Source organism: Eulemur rufifrons, chromosome 1, assembly GCF_041146395.1.
Source record: "Eulemur rufifrons isolate Redbay chromosome 1, OSU_ERuf_1, whole genome shotgun sequence".
Taxonomy (NCBI): domain Eukaryota; kingdom Metazoa; phylum Chordata; class Mammalia; order Primates; family Lemuridae; genus Eulemur; species Eulemur rufifrons.
In genome coordinates this window covers 3,673,243-3,688,813 of record NC_090983.1, presented here as the reverse complement: position 1 = coordinate 3,688,813, position 15,571 = coordinate 3,673,243, and positions in this window count along the sequence as shown.

The window sequence follows — 15,571 nt, the reverse complement described above, 5'->3', positions numbered from 1 at the left end:
TGATTTCATCACCAAGCCCCGAAGACAAATTCTCACCCCCTCTGGATTTATAGTTGGCCTTGTGACGAAGTAGGAGGACAGGAACTTGCCGGAATGTCAGACAAGAGAGGACAAAATTCTGGGTCTCGAAGGTCAAGAACGTGGAGGAAAAGAGTGACCTCCAGGCCTCCTCCAGGAACCAGACGCTTCCTCCCACCGGGAAGGGGAGGTTTGACTTCTGAGCGCTCAGTGCCCCCTCAGAGCTCATGGAGCCCCACCCGGCCTCAGAGCACGAGGACATCGTGCGTAAGGGCTGGCAATGTCCAACCAGGTGCACAGGACACTGGTAGTTACTTGTTTGTATTGTTCCCAAATACCAAATTTAACAAAGTTGTGTAGATAATTCATTACAGCTTCCTACTTGAGGCTGTGTTCATTTTATTTTCAGATGGCATGCATTATTTCTCCAGAGAATAAAAGCAATATAAGAATCCTGTAAAAAAAATTAGAAAATAAGAAAGTATAAAAATGAAAATAAAATCATCTATAAGCATACAATTCATATATAGCTTCTGGGAATATTTTGATATTTTTCTTTTGTATTTTATTAACCTTTCCCCATGACCTTTAATATTCCATGAGAATGTAATTTTTATGGATTCATAATACTTCATATTATGGTCGTGCCGTAAACTTTTTGGCATTCTTCTGCCATTGGTTATTTAAGTTCCTTTTACTTTTTTCACTGTTATAAATAAGATTGCATTAAACATCCTTGCACACAAATCTCAGGCCACATTTTTTATTGTTTTGTTTTTTTTTTTTTTTTCCAGGGCATATTCTAGAGGCAGGCCTGTAAGGATCAAAGAATATTAACTCTTTCAGGGAATCTTAATACATACTGCTAAAAATATGTCTACACAGTGCCCAGCCAGTGTGTTAATTTACCAAGAAAAATAATCAGACTTATTGTGCACGCCGTCAGATCCTGGTCTTGATTTGTGTTCCTTTAAAGCTTTCAACCCAATGTTGGCTCGAAATAGACATGAAGTGAAATTCTAAAAATATATATAAAAAAAATAAAAGATTCATTCTTTCTTACGTTTTCTATAATATTTTATGAAACAACATTTTTCAATTTGCCAAACTGCACAGTGCTAGACTGCACCGCATCAAAGTGATTTAAAAGAGCTTCGGACTTCCAAGCACTTAGGCAAGTCTCTTCCGAGCACAGGGCGACGCAGACATCTGGACGGCACACAACTTCTGAGAGCCTTTGCTGTAAATGGATTCGGTTTCCAGCGTTAGGCATACAAAGGTTCATTGAAACCGCAATGGGTAAAATAATTGTGTGGTTTATATTATGCTAACCTGAGGTTATCACTGACTCTGCAGGGCTGTGATTTCCCCTTTGGTCCAATCTTTCAGATAAATCAGACCGTGCCGTCAGCAGTGAACTTGTTAGCTCCCATCGAATAGGTTTTCTCTTTTGGTCTGGACATTCCTACGTCTTTATGTAACTTCCCTGTTAACTAAAACAAAATAAATAAATGCAATCCCCATGCGGGGAAAAAGAGAAAGACAAGTAGAGAAAAACGATAGGAAAGGCTGGAACCACCTTTCCCTAAGATCTAATGGCACGTGGCCACCCCTCCCTGCTTTTCTGGAAGAGGTATTTGAATAAAACACTTTATCAATATTTATATGCTGGTAACCGTGTTAGAATAACGGCCACGGTCGACTGTGACTTGACTTGAGCCAGAAAATTTAGAGTTAAGGCAGCGGGAACCCTGCTCTGGGCTCTCTCTTGTTGGGCCTGGTGCCATCGCTGTAAATCGAGGATGGTCACCTACTGTTTAGAGGCCCCCAACGGCGAACTTCAGCGCAGGGATGCACGCCTGTTTCTGCTAGAACCTGGAACTCCTTCAGGAATAGTGCAATAAAAACAGACCTGTAAATTCCTTATTTTAAGGTGTGTTTTCCATATACACTGCCTGCCCATGTGTTGCTGTCTTCGGAAGGAAGGACAGAGGGGTGCCATGCACTCACGAGGCCACGCCTGATGGGAACACACTCGTGGCCTGTGGCTCTATTGGATCATTCGTTGCTCTGGGTGCCGGGAGAGCAGACGGAGCCCCGGCCCTCATGGTGCTTATGTTCTATGGGGAAAGGAACAATATATATACGAAACAAATGAAGTGGAAGTCCCTGCTTATAAGCCACAAGGGGATATGTGCCAGGAAAGAAAGAAATAGAGCCCAGAGTGAAGAGAATCGGGCCAGCCCAGCCTGCCCGGAGTGCTCCTGGCAGAGGTAATGGAACAAGATTCGAAGGCGGTGAGGGAGTCCCCGAGTGGCCGTCGGAGAAGAGAATTCTGCATGGAGGCCCCATCACAGGGGAGCACCCTGCCTGGTGTGGAGCAGCCAGGGAGGGGCTGTTGTAGGCCGCAAGGTGAGACGGGTCTTAGGATGTTGGGGACAGTCAAGGACTTTGAATTTACTCTGAGACATGGGTGGCCGTGGGGAGGTTTTTGAGCCCAAATGACCCACAAGGCCATTTCCACAGCACGGAGCGAAGACTGGCTGCATGGGGCAGCCGGCCCCAGTGGGCCCCAGCGGGTAAAGCGCAGTGTGCCTGAGCCCCGGCTACTGGAACCGGAGCCAGAGACCCCGGCCCATCGCCTGCCAGATCAGCAAAGGTGACATGATTCAACAGACTGTCGGGTTTCAGACAATTGCAGCCTCGCTCAAGTCTTTGAGCGCAAAGCCAAGGTCCCTGCTTCCCCACGGCTGTGTGGCCCGCTGCAAACACGCACTGGGTTTGCCTCGAGGGGACAGCTGGGCGGTCACTGGTTCAGAAGTGCACCATGTGGTCTCTGCCTCCTTCTGTGCTTTGGCAGCCACCAGGGTTGGGTAGAAATATCCAGACATCGCTGATTTCCAGGTTCAAAATTATATTCTCCAAACATGAATTAATCTTCCTATGAAAGGAAGAAATGTATATTTTATTTTCATAGTAATTTATATATTTTTTTTAAAGCATCAGGTCTTTCATCTCTAGGATGACTGTGGATGAAATATCACTAGCTTCGTGTTTCCAGATAATTCCCCTTCCAGCAAACGCTCCCCCAGGGGTAAAGACTCGCACACACACTGCTCTCACTGCTCTTTCCTTCTTTGGTAAACTCGTCCCTCCAGGCTCCATCTGACTGTCGGGTCCCAGCCTGCAGCGGTCACTGCTGGGCCGAAAGGTCTGGCTTTTAGCTTCCTAGATAGGCCAGTGAGGTTAATAAGTTAATAAAATCCTACTTATCAGACTCCTGAGTCCATTTCCTCTTCCCCGTGGCTCATGGTTATAATTATTCTTTATGGACTCTTGGCGTTTCTTTAGATCTGGCTTCCTCGGGCCCCCTCCCGTTTCCGGAGAGCCACGCCGCAGAGGGGTAGAGGTGGACTGGGCGGGGAGATGTCTGTTATTCATTTCCACCTGGGGGTAACGAGGGTCAGTCTGCTGGAATATTGAAGATTTTAAAACATACATGGAGCAGCCCACGGTGGCTTCTCCTCTTGAGTCCATGCGGGTTGGAAAGTCTGGTGGCCCCTGGATGACCCGGCTCCACCGTCCACACGAGGGGACTGGGAAAGTCTCCCGACCTCTTTGCGGCTCCGGAGTTTGCCTGAAAAACTGGAGCGATATCGTTTCAACCACGTGCACAGGTGGAGATAAACTACAGTATTAATTTATGTGAAAGTGCTTTAAAAAACAACAACAACAACAAAAAAAACAAAAATAGGGCACGATCTTGGTCGTGCGCACTGTCACTGTTTGCCTCTGCAGTGTGCCAGAAACAGGGGAATTGGACTAAGTTAGCCCGATCTCTTATTGACCAGGTTCCCTGACTGTCAGCGTGGGAGACCCAGTGTCTGACTCTGAAATAATTAAATGGCAGAAATGGGATCCGCTCTCTGAGCAGGACACCGGGTGAGGCACCACGGGCCACGGAGGTCCGGCTCAGAGCTCCTGGCACCGGCTCTGGCTGCGAGGAAGGGCCACAGGCGACCTCGCCCAGGCCCAGCCTTCTTTCTCAGGGGAGCAGTGGGAGCCAGGTCTCTGCCCCAGCGGGCTGCCCATGTTTCGGCTTTTCACTCCCTCTGGGTCACTGTGTTGACCTTTCTAAGTTTCAAGCTTTGGCCAAGAAGTTTTTGTGCACAAACGTACAGTGTACAGGGGTGTATGCGTGTGTGTTGGGGGTGTCTTTTTAAAGGACTGGGAATCTTTGCAGACCAGCAACTGGGGCTCCCTTGCCTGCTGCCCCCTCTCGAGGATGGGCGCAGCGTGGCCAGCGAGGCGGGGATGTGGAGGAGCCCACGGTGGCCGCGGGAGGGGAACTGGGAACCTCTGTGCGATGAGGTGCAGACGCGGAGGGAGTGCAGGAAGCAGGGACTCCCACAGGTGACTTCCCAGGTCAGCCAGGTCACCAGGGGAAGAAGGGCAGACACCTGGGGGCCCCAGCGACCAGCATCCAACCTGGCCACTGAGGGCGTGAGGCAGGCTGGTGTCGGTGCAGGGGCCAAGTGGAGAGTCCTCTGAGCACCTGCCGAGACCAGCAACCAGCAAACAGACAGGGGCTGTCGTGGCCTGAAGGTCCAGAGAGGCAGCGCCCGGGCGCCCGGCAGCTCCTGATTCCTTGGTTCCACTTCCGGGCACCGCAGTCCCCCACATCCTAAATCACACACCTGTCCCAGTGACAGGCTGAGGGAGAAAAGCTACTAGCAATTAAAATTCCCCCTTTCCCACCGTCTGAACCTTCAGAGAACTGGCTGAAACCTAAACGCTAACTTCAGATTCCGTCTCCACCACCGTGCTGGGCAGGCACGGACTTCCTTCTCCAAGGATTTAAAAACAAGCACTCCAATCGCAACTAAGTAGCCATGTGAATCTGTTAATTAATCCAGCATTTAATAAGTCAAAAGAAGAAAATAATGTGATCAATTAAATGCCTAAGAACTCATCTGCTGAAATCCAATATATCTTAATTGATTTCATACACACACACACTAAACATACAACCTGCACTGTATAAGAATCCATTGTAGTGCTTCAATATGCTTTTTAAAATTTCAAGACAAAAATCATTGCCATTCTTAATGGTGACACAATAAAGCCATTCAAGTCAAAGATGGGGCAATGAACAGGGGGACTGTGTTCGCTGTTGTTATTTAATATTGTTTTGGAAATGCAGGCCAATGCAATTAGATAAGAGATAATCAGAAAGTGGTATAATTGTGTATCTAAAAAAACAAAATAATCAACAGAAGAAATTATTAGAATTGTTAGGAGAATTCAGCAAGTTGTCTGATCTTAAAATTAATAGGCAAAAATCAATAGCTTTCCTGTATTTGAAAAATAAACATTTAGAACGTATAATGGAAGGAGCATATTCATTTGAATGGCAATAGCATTTGGATAGCAAGGACTGCATTTTATAAGACCACGCAGGACCCATCTGAGGGAACCGTTTTATTCTGCTGACAGTCATAAATGCTACTGAGGGATATTTTGTGTGAGTAAATGAGATAACTTCTTATCCTTGGAGGGGGAGACTCAATTGTGTAAAGAAATAAATTACCCTCAATTAGGCTTTATAGTCCATGAAATATTAAGTAAAGCACCAACAGAATACTTTGGAATTTCACAAGATGATATTAAGTCACATGTGGGAAAATAAAAGTATGAGAAGGATGGGGGGGACTGCCAAAAAAGAAGAGTGCTGAGGGCTGTGCCTCCAGGTACTGAAATGTGGAGTTATTGCAGAAAGTTGGAACACTTTGCACCGGAGCCTGGACAGACGGAGTCGAGCTGAGTACATAGGCCAGAAATAGTCTGGAATACCTGGGGGACGTCAGTGCTTTCTGTGCAAGAAAGCTGCCGTGTGAAGGCAGAGGGAAAGCGCTGGAAAACTCGCAAGTTACAGTCTTTGGGGGGCAGCGGGTTATGCAGCAGCATGGAGAGTGCGACACCACCATGCAGGGGAGCAGCTGCAGCTGGCATTCTCTGGGAGGACAGCTGGGGAAGGATGGCGAGGGTTGATCTGCGCTGGGGAGGCTGGGAGTTAGTTAGTAGCAGGGAGAGGGAAGGAGGTTTTCACTTCACTAAGTTTGGGGAAAAATAACCTTAGTGTTTTGAAAGCAAAAAGTTCCACATCTTCATATAGATGACCCAAACAATTATAAAAGGAAAAAAAAAATATGATGTGTTGAGCATAATTCTAGAAGTGTCGTGATAGACATCAATATACTAATAGACACGTGGATATAGTTGTATAAAAATTGGATCACATGATAAATGTTATTTATCAAAAACGCATTAAGTTTAATTTTAAGGAACTGCTGGATGTCAAACAAGTGCTTCTTTGCTTTTTCTCCACGTGAAAACCAACTGGTTTCTAAACAACCCCTGAACAGTTAAAAAGAAAAAAAAAATAGGATGATAAACAATCCATAAGCTAGAACCGCTGCATCATTGCAGTTGTGTGGTTGAAATTCTCACAGCCCCTGTTAACTGACTGCAGGAAAACATGTGAGATGGGGGCGCCTGCCCTCCCGCCACCCCGACTCTTGCCTACCCACCGGGGTTTAGTTGCTGTGTCAGTATTGACTCATTTTAAAGTTTTATGGTATCTACAATCTGTTCTGTAGCAGTAATTCCCAGAACTGCTTAGTCCTGACCCTACATGAAATATTCTATATGCGCTATTTGCCAAGAGCTGATATTCCATAACTTTTCCATTCTTGAGTTGATTATTTGGATTTGTTGTTTGTTGAGCAAGGTTTGTCAGGAGTAGCTCCTGGGTGCCGTTGCTCCTGGGTTTGGTTACGGTTGCGGGTGCCTGTGTGTTGCCTTTATTGTTGGAGAGCGATGTGATTACACGAAAAGAATTGGTGGCGCTTCCTTTTTCCTTGGCAATCCCGTGGGCTTCCCCAGCGTGGGAGCGTTCTGGTGCGGAAGCAGGAAGCCCCGTGAATACCTGCCTGGGAACAGCACCTCTGTGGCCAGGGACACTTATGCGATTCCCCTGTGGCTCCAGGTTATTAGACGAAATGCATTAAACACACACACATACACACACTCGCACACACAGAGTCCTGTCTAGCAGCACGTTACATAATGCAGCTATTATGAGCTTTATTTCCTTTGTTCTTGAAATTTAGTAACTTCAGTGGGATATGTCCATTGATCTCTCAGCATCAACTTTTCCTGAAACATGATGAGCCCATCTGACATGCAGATTCGGGAGTATTTTTATTTCAGGTGAGTTCTTTAAAAACCATCTTTGAATCTTTTAACATTTGTTCTATTCTTTTATTGTAATTATCCCTGTTCTTTTCTATTTTATTTTGTGCAAATCCTCAAGCCTGTCTGCCGTGTCCTTGATAGCATCTTCAGTGACTTTTCTCTTCCGTATTTCTTCTAGGACGACTTTTAATTAGTCTTAATTACTTCTTTAATTTGAAGGAATTATGCATATAATAGATACACATAATAAAAACGAAGCCAATTAATACCAAGGCATAGACGGAAAGGTTAAGTTTCTGTCTTATCATAGCTACCTGGGCCCTCTGGCCGTCGTGCACAGGTTTCCGTGTGTTCTGGAAATTGTGTCCACAAATGGCAGAGCCATCTACACAGAGAGAAGTGTACTATCACAACTAAGAAAAAATCATGTTAACACTTATAATTTATTATTTTCATGTTTACATTTTTTGTATATAAATACTAGAATTTGCTTATGAACATTTAAGTTTTTTCATTTTTCCACTTTTCATATTTTGTTCTTAAAATGCTGTTTAATACAGCCATGTTTTCACCCATGTGCAAGAATATCTGGGATAAAATTTTTGAAGTGGAATTCTAATTCAAATGTCACATGCTTTACTGTCACAGCCGGGGGAGGAGGGACCTACTGGCATCCCGTGGGTCGAGGCCAGATGCTGGCGAACACCCTACAGCACACACGGCTGGCCCACAACAAAGAATTATCCGGCCCCAGTGTCTGTGGCTTTGCAGTTGAGAGACCCTGTGCTGCAGGATACAAACGGTCAGCACACAGGCCTTCAACTCAAGTCGCATGAGGGGGACGCAAACAGGGCCCAGTTCAGTGAGAGGGGCCCAAAGAAAATCAGTGTCTGGTTAGGAATAAACAATCTGTTAAAGGCATATAACAGAGTAAGAATAATAGGTAACTTAGGGGAAAGTTAAGACCAAAACATTGTTAAAGGTAAATAATAAATACATTAGACTATCAAGGAATAGAAATAGCAGAGCAGAAAAGTGAATACTAGTGTAGAGGTCAGACAATGAAATATAATAACGACAATAATACTCTAATAACTAAAATGCATTAGGTTGAACCATCTGAAAATGTCTTTCTGTGGGCTACAAAACAGTTGAACATTGGTAATTTTATATGCATCAATCTAATAAAATTGCCTACTCTTTGACAAGGAGTGGTCCAAGTATTATAAAAACATTATCTAACCTGTCCTTCAGCACAGCTTGATGAGGTCATTCTTGGGATACAGAGGGTGCCTGTGCTCTGAAGTTTAAGCATCTTGTCTAAAATCAAGAGAAAGTAAGTGCACGGCCAGAATGGGGCCCTTGCTCATCTGTGGTCAGAACCCACACTCCACGGTCTTCATCGTGAAGCTCATATCCCCCCAGAGTGAAGATATAGAAAGGGGATGAATGAAGTTAAAAAGGAGATGCTAGAAGAAGACAGCGGGCAGTGGAGGTCTGACGTGTGCACAGCGGGTCCCTGTGCCGTAGGGACCGGAACGAGTGACAGAGCAAAGCCCGTTCAGAGGGGTTAGAGAGGTCACCAAAGAGCTCAGTCTGCTGCTCCAGAGACCACATCACGTTCCTGGAAATTTTTAATAGAGAAAACGAATCCTGAGATCTGTCTTGGTGAAATGGTTTCACTCTAAGGATGGAGAAGGAATGCCACAAGATTTCAGGCAGGAAAAAAAAAATACAAACGGCCTAAAAGTGGACATCAGGCAACAACTGTATTCAGACTTCTCCACGACACAACTCTGTCACAGAAGCACGTTTCATGGCACTTTTAGGGAAGAAATGTGAGCCCTAATTTTTGTACCCAGTGAAGTTGTTCTTTATGTATAAATTCAATAAAAACTCATGATCAAAAATGCAATGAACCCCTTCTGATAAAAACTAGTATCCAAATTTGAAATGACTGAAAATAAAGAACTCAGACGCAGGGAAGGTCGTGGAAGGGCTGGCGGTTGGCGCTGAGACGTAGACTAGAGTGAGCACCCATGTAACTGCGTTTATGCAGCGCTGTGAAGTCAAGCATTTGAAAAAAGAGATTATAAAGTAAAATTTTAAAATAATCTATAACATAGAGAGATAAAATTCTTGTCCTTGTTAGTAAAAGAAAGGGGAAGTACCCATGTTGAATAACCTAGTTTTTGCTCCACCGGTTTGACATAGAGCTTTGGTAGAACTATTTCATTTTTAAAATTTTCTTCCTCGGCCGGGCGCGGTGGCTCACGCCTGTAATCCTAGCACTCTGGGAGGCCGAGGTGGGCGGATTGTTTGAGCTCAGGAGTTCGAGACCAGCCTGAGCAAGAGCGAGACCCCACCTCTACTAAAAAATAGAAAGAAATCATATGGACAGCTAAAAATATATACAGAAAAAAATTAGCCGGGCATGGTGGCACATGCCTGTAGTCCCAGCTACTCGGGAGGCTGAGACAGGAGGATCGCTTGAGTTCAGGAGTTTGAGGTTGCTGTGAGCTAGGCTGACGCCACGGCACTCACTCTAGCCTGGGCAACAGAGTGAGACTCTGTCTCAAAAAAAAAAAATTTTCTTCCTGAGGTTGAAAAAAAATTTAATGCTGTCTATCCATTGTTAAAGCTATAAAATTAGTTGCTATGATAACTAAGGACAAATCATATAGCTCCTAAACTATCAAAAACTATGAAAAAATACTGAACATGGAACAAAAGATATTATGTAAAAGAAAGGAGTAGAAAGTATTCCATCCTGAGCAAAAATGGCGGGGGGCATGGACAACTTGCTATGTGAAAATCTATTAGCATAATCCATTGTGTTGCCAGATTTATGAAGAAACCATATGGTCATCCCAGTAGATGCAGAAAAAATTTCAATTAAATTTAACACTCATATGTGATCAAATAACAACTCTTAACAAGCTAATAAGAAAAGAGAACAGTCTTAACTTGATAAAAGACCTTGACAAAATAGAAATCATCTTGTTTCTATGGTGAAACATTAGAAGCATTATTTTGTTCTTTGAGCAAGAAAATGTCTAGTATCATTGTTTCAATTAATATAGTACTAAGACCCTAGCAAGCACAAGCCAAAGAAAAAGACCCCCCTCTGGCTTTACCCAAAAATTCCAAACTAAATAAACTATTCAGAGTGAAGAATTGGAGAGAAAGAAACACAGATATTATTTCCAGCAATGATGAATTAGAAAATATAATTATAAAAGTTTCTGCCAACAATGTAGCAAAACTTACAATATGGGAATAAATCTAACAAAATACAAGTATGACAATTTAAAAGTAACTAAATAAGTAGAAATGTGTTCTGGATTTACAAGTGGGAAGACAACCTCGTAGAGATAACAAGTCTGTTAATTCCAATCAAAATCCCACGGGGCTGTCAGTGAAACCTGAAATTAGCTTTTATCCTAAAATCCATATGGAAGAGTAAAGGCTGAGAACAGCAAAAACGTGTCTTGTAGAAGAAAGGGGGAGGGGGAGACGGCCTGACCATTTATCCCGGCTTTACAAGATTGTAGTAATTAGAACAGGATGACATCAGCCACAGGATGAACAAAGAGACAAGAACACAGAGCCCAGGGCGCAGAAGCTGATCCATGTGTATTTATTCCACCAGAATTCTACCAAAGCCCAGTGTCAAAACCGTGGCAGGCAGACTAGACAACGCAATATTAGCACTAGAACAATCAACCATCATCTAGGAAACATAAAGTTAAATATCTACCTGACACCTTATCCCATGATAAATTCCACGGGGGTTAAGAAGTAAAACTTTAAGCTTTGTAGAAGGAAAAATAGGACAATGGCCAATGTTGGCAAAGATGTGGAGAAAAATGACCCTTCTGGCCTGTGGTGTGTATTTGGGGGGTGGAGCGGGGAGTGGGGTGTAAAGGGGACGATGTCTGTGCAGACAGTTTGCCTCTTCTAGCGAAGTTGGTGACGGGTACGCCACACCACTAACTCAGGACATCCCCACGGAAAGTCTCACATACGCGGATGCTCATTATAGCGTTATTTGAAAAGGAAATATTAGCGGAAAAAACCCTAAATTCCCATACATGGGAAAATGGGTAAATTTTGCCATATTTATATAATAGAATACTACGCAGTAGTTACTATGAAAATTTAAATCTAAATATGCCTACGTGGGGAACAGAAGGGGACAGAAACCTCAACTATATGAATGGCATCACTGCTTTGAAAAGAAATAATATCTAAAGCAAAAGTAGAAAATGCAGTTGAACGACATAAATTACTATGTTGACAACTGGCATCTGCATCCCTCTTGGGGGGAAATTTGTCTCTCTTTAAGGGAAAAAGGGATTAATAAACTCATATTCACAAAGGAAAATCCTGAAAATATATTTTGGGAGCAAAAGACTTTTCAAATAGGGTACCCATGCTATTAAACTTTGATTAATTTAGGAGTATGAGATCACAAGAAATGTTTACTTAAAAGTTGAATATTCTAGTTCAAAGATTTCAATGTTTGCACATTTTACAATTATCATGTATTGCTTTTGTAATTAGGAAAAAATAGATATTAAGATGTTTTCAACTGTACTAGGAATCAAAGAAATGCACATTACAATGAAATACCATGTTATACAAGCTAGATTGTCAAAGGTTTAATGAAAATAACAAGATCCCTTATTGGAGAGGGTTCAGGAAAACTGACACTCTCCTTACTGCTGGCAGAATACAAAGTAGCGCAGATTATCTGAAGGGGACCTGAACCCTGGAAAATAGACCCTTGGAGTGGTATTTCTACTTTAAGTAAACTCTTCTCAGCAAGGTCAGAGATGTGCAAAAATATTTACACACAAAGAGGTATGTTGTTTCTTAAGTTATAAAAGTAAAACATAGGCGATCTCTGTATGCTCCGTGATAGTAATATATTTAAATAAAATATCTACATCATGATGGAATCCGACTCAAATGGTAAAGTAAATTTTTCAAAAATATTCAATTTTGTAGGAAAATAAACGTTTGGTATATATTATGGTATATATTTTTAAACTTAAAAAGTGAATTTCAAAGCAGTATTATCGATCAGCATCTATTTTTTGTGTGTGTGAAAACATACACAAACATATAATGGAAAAGAGGGGGTGGAGAGGGAGAGAGAAAATAAATGAATGGAAGGAAATAGGCCCCACAATGTTAAATGCACTAACTTCTGGGTGTTTACAATAGTTTCTGTGTTGTCCGTCTTTGTACAGTGTATCTGTATTACTTTGACAGTGGTTTTTCCACGAAAGGCAGAATATGCGGGGTGAGGCAGCGATGCCTCTGCTGCCCCGGGAGCCCTGTCCGGTGTGTGCAGCCAGAGCCCGGCTTAGAACCGTGGGGCCCGTGGCCGGTGGGATCAGATTCCTTCTGGTCCAGTTTCCTTTCATTTACTCTGACGCCATATGGCAGAAGTAATTTAGAATTCACCCCTCTGAATCCAGCCTTTGTACTGCACAGCAATTTAGAAGAACAGAAATGTTATTGTAGGGCGTATATACGCCAGCAAATCAAGGAATCAGAAACATTGTTGGGGAACACAATTGTCAACTCTGCATCCCCACGTACGCACATGGCCCAGCTGAAGGACTGTGTGTGCACCACATGATGTGCAGATTCTGCGTGACCAACAGTCAGAAGTAAATTAGAATCCCACCAGGGCCTGAACTGCAAATGAACCACTGGGGAGGAATACCACTTTTGTTGTGAAAATAAAGGTACTAATTTGATAAGGAGATTAAGGGAGTGGATTGAGGGGAAGGGAGGTTTCCTTGTTAAAAATTTACCATTGTTAATGGAATTCATTAATCACTCCCATCTGCTGGTTCTGGCTATAAAAATAGCAAACCGAGAAGGAAAATTATGGAGGTCTCACACCTCCAGAGTGTTCTTATACTTTTTAAGGAATACGGGTGTTTAGCTTTTACATTTAGCAAAAGCAAAGGTTTATTCAAATACCAAGTTCAGTGTATATTTGTGTAAATACCTACGCAAGTATCTATACCAATAACCGAGGACAGCACACACAAAGGGTTTCTGGAAATATAGTGCAAAAGATGCCGAACCCCTACACGCTGGCAGCCTTCTTGCTCACCTGTTCAGCATGTTCTCACGTTCTCCAGTCAGTAAGCAGGTGGCCTGGTTTGCGGGTGGTGACATCTTTACCTCCTGACTCTATTGGTCACCTGTGCAGTTACACGTGACGAGTCTTCCTTAGCTGCTCTGGGATTTTTGGAGTCAATAATTTCCAAAAAGATGTCTGGTTTTTTTTTTCCAGTAAATTCAGGAGAGGAATGACTAATTTATTTGAGACTATAAATACAAATTGTTAAAATATCAGATAAGGAAAAGATGGAGTAGGTTAAAAAATAGTTTATTTTTCAGCACATTTGGGTGCCTGCTCCATGCCTCTGCCCTGGGACCTGCAGTTAGAGACAGTTAATGCTCAGCCTCCGCCCTCAAGGTTAGCGCCTAGGGGCGCCTCCAAAAGGACAGTTCCTTACGGTGACCAGAGCAGCCATGTGTACAAAGTACCCGAGGAGCGTGTTCGTTCTGCCCTCAGGTGTTAGGAGTGCGGTGATTATTGGTGTTATTCATGAATATTCTCTGCCTCCAGAGCACATAGTAGGGTTATGCGTCTCTGCTGCCAGTGGGTTGGGTGTGGACATGTGCCTTGCCTTGCGGTGGTGGTGGTCGAGGGGGATCCTCCTAGAGTCTCAATTCCTGAGGGATTAACACAGACCGAGTCCCACTGCTGCCCGTACTGCCGATGTCCCAGGAGTAAAGGAACAAGCTGTTGTGTGCCCGCTGCTGAGACCTGGGGACTGTCTGTTACTGCAGGACAGCTCGGCCTTGCTGATTACTGCAGGAGTGGCACGTGGGCTGCGACGGGAGGGCTTAGCCCCGGGAAGGAGTGCAGGGTAAGCAGGATCAGTGGAAGCGGAGGCCAGAACCTGCCAGGCCGATTTCCTTGGCCTTGGCCACGCTGCCCTGGGTCCTTGCCCACTCTGTGGGGGGCTCCTGCCTCCCCCAGACTGCTGGGTCAGCATGGCGTGTCGACCACAGCCATCTCTCTTCTCCTACCCAATCCACCCAACAACTGGGAACACATGTGCGCTGACGGGCACACACAGGTTGGCTCATGGCACTATTCGTGGTATTCAAAAACTAGAAACCTAAGTGTCCCTCTTGGTAGCATAAGCAAGTACCTTTCAGTACACACAAACACACACACAAACACACACACAAACACGCACATACACATGATGGGACGCTACACAGCTGTGAGAAGAAACACACTCTGATGTTTGCAACAGCATGCGTGAACGTCACAGACGTGAGGCTGAGCCAGAGATCAGGAGCAGAAAGCAGACTGTATGTCCATTTACACACAGGTTAAATTAGGCACCAAACCCCAAACAAACCAACACCCCCAGCCCCAAACATAAAACAACAAAAATAGGACATAGGAAGCCTGGATGGACGGTGGCCGCTCTGGGGAGAGGAAAGGAGTGGGTTCCGAGGGGCAGAAGGTGGTTTTGTTCTGCTTTTTGATCTGGGGGTGGGTAGAAGTGTGTTCACTGTGTGAAAACTCATCAAGCTGTGTGCTTCTGATTTGTTCAGTAATTTTATACTGTAATTAAGAAGTTTATTACAATTAATCCTTCAAAACAATTCTCAACTTGAAATAGAAAATTTATTGCAATTAGACACTCTCTAAAACCATTGTTAAGCCTTTTATAGCTGCAGACGTCTTTTGCTCTTCGTTAGATGTATGACTTCGTGCACAGAGCGAGACACCCTCACCAGCACTTCCCCAGCAGAGGCTCCTCTGGGTACTTAGGCTCCACCATGCGAGGGGCATGCGAGGGGAGGGCAGGTGCGGTGCGTCCGGTGGGCAGGAAGGGGCAGGGAGCCGGGACTCAGAGCCAGGGTCCCGCCCCAGCTCTCCTCACTGGCTCTGAGGACCTCGGCAAAGCACCTCACATTTCCCAGTCATCCAATGTCCTCCTCTACCCAACGGAGTCACCCTGCATCACGCTGAAGTTGTGTGAAGGTCGCGTCGCCCAGTGTGCATGAGGGACCACAGGGGTCTACCCAGACGGGCAAGTTCAAATCAGGCTCCAGAGAGAGGTGGCGCTTGTGCCGTGCGGTTCTGCCTCTTCCCACCACAGTTGGCCTTTTACATCCGCCGTGTCTCTTTGACGATGGTGTTTGCAGACCCGAACTCGGTCTGCAAGGGAGAGTTGGG